Consider the following 2,522-nt stretch of genomic DNA (forward strand, 5'->3'; position numbering starts at 1 on the left):
TAAGCCCAACAAATACAGGGCGCGGACATATAACGTGACAACCCAAAAACCACAGGGTGTCAAGTGAAAGAAAGAAAATACACCTCAGCCTACAATGCACACACGTAACAAAATAAAGACAATCCTGCACAAAACAAGGGCGGGTCTACCTACCAAATATAGGGAAGCTCATTAACCGAAAACAACAGAAACACAGCTGAAACTAATAAGAGAAAACAAACAGATAAACGAAAAAGGGATCGGTGGCGGCTAGTAGGACGGTGACGACGACCGCCGAGCACCGCCCGAACAGGCAGGGGAGCCAACTTCGGCGGAAGTCGTGACACTGGGAAAAATGACTAAAATATATAAATTCCTGAATAGTAAGATCGTAGCCATTATCAGATATTGTTTCTAGACAAATCAAAGACACGTACATTACTGGTAAAATGGTGTTTGAATAAGTTTTAATTTCTGAAAGTTTGCATGGCCAAAGTGCCCGAAGTTGCAGAATCACCCAGAATCTGGAAGAATTCCCCTATAAACCACTTTAGAGACTGGCAGAATTCCCCTATAAACCACTATAGAGACTGGCAGAATTCCCCCTATAAACCACTATAGAGACTGGCAGAATTCCCCTATAAACCACTATAGAGACTGGCAGAATTCCCCCTAGAAACCACTATAGAGACTGGCAGAATTCCCCCTAGAAACCACTATAGAGACTGGCAGAATTCCCCCTATAAACCACTATAAGAGACTGGCAGAATTCCCCCTATATAACACTATAGAGACTGGCAGAATTCCCCCTATAAACCACTATAGAGACTGGCAGCATTCCCCCTATAAACCACTATATAGACTGGCAGAATTCCCCCTATAAACCACTTTAGAGACTGGCAGAATTCCCCTATAAACCACTATAAGAGACTGGCAGAATTCCCCCTATAAACAACTTTAGAGACTGGCAGAATTCCCCTATAAACCACTATAGAGACTGGCAGAATTCCCCCTATAAACCACTATAGAGACTGGCAGAATTCCCCCTATAAACCACTATAGAGACTGGCAGAATTCCCCCTAGAAACCACTATAGAGACTGGCAGAATTCCCCCTATAAACCACTATAAGAGACTGGCAGAATTCCCCCTATAAACCACTATACGAGACTGGCAGAATTCCCCCTATAAAACACTATAGAGACAGGCAGAATTCCCCCTATAAACCACTATAGAGACTGGCAGAATTCCCCTATAAACCACTATAGAGACTGGCAGAATTCCCCCTATTAACCACTATAGAGACTGGCAGAATTCCCCCTATAAACCACTATAGAGACTGGCAGAATTCCCCCTTTTAACCACTATAGAGACTGGCAGAATTCCCCCTATAAACCACTATAGAGACTGGCAGAATTCCTCTATAAACCACTGTAGAGACGGGCAGAATTCCCCCTATAAACCACTATAGAGACTGGCAGAAATCCCCTATAAACCACTATAGAGACTGGCAGAATTCCCCTATAAACCACTATAGATACTGGCAGAATTCCCTTATAAAACCACTATAAAGACAAGCAGAATTCCCACTGTCAACCCCTGTAGAGACTGGCAGAATTCCCCTATAAACCACTATAGAAACTGGCAGAATTCCCACTATAAAGCACTATAGAAACTGGCAGAATTCCCACTATAAAGCACTATAGAAACTGGCAGAATTCCCACTATAAAGCACTATAGAAACTGGCAGAATTCCCACTATAAAACACTATAGAAACTGGCAGAATTCCCCCTATAAAGCACTATAGAAACTGGCAGAATTCCCCTATAAACCACTATAGACTCTGGCAGAATTCCCACTATAAAGCACTATAGAAACTGGCAGAATTCCCACTGTAAAGCACTATAGAAACTGGCAGAATTCCCACTATAAAGCACTATAGAAACTAGCAGAAATCCCCCTATAAAGCACTATAGAAACTGGCAGAATTCCCCCTATAAAGCACTATAGAGATTGGAATAATTCCCATATAAACCAACAAAATAAATTGACATGTGTTAAAGCACTGTGATGAACAATTGGCTGGTGTTTTTACAGACATTTTCTAATCCTCACTCGACCAGCAACACGTGCCAGTATTGTGGAAGAACTCAATAATTATCCTCATTCCTAAAGCATCTAATCCCTCTGTGCTGAATGACTACCGCCCTGTTGCCTTGACATCCTTAGTAATGAAATGCCTTGAGAAACGAGTGAAAAGTCATATTCTCAGGGTCACCCAGAAGCTTCTCGACCCATTTCAGTTTGCCTATCAGCCTAGCAGAGGAGTTGATGATGCCATTCTTTCCCTCCTTAACATGGTCTGTAGACATCTACAGGGTGCCAAATCCCATGTCAGGGTCCTGTTTGTTGACTTTTCCTCTGCCTTCAACACAATCCAGCCCTACATTCTGGCACAGAGACTCATTTGGGACTTCTCCTTAGATGGGGGGCTGGTTTTTGTGGCTGTTGGACTTCCTGAGCCAACGCTCACAGCGAGTCAA

This window comes from Salvelinus alpinus, chromosome 21, assembly GCF_045679555.1.
Source record: "Salvelinus alpinus chromosome 21, SLU_Salpinus.1, whole genome shotgun sequence".
Taxonomy (NCBI): Eukaryota; Metazoa; Chordata; class Actinopteri; order Salmoniformes; family Salmonidae; genus Salvelinus; species Salvelinus alpinus.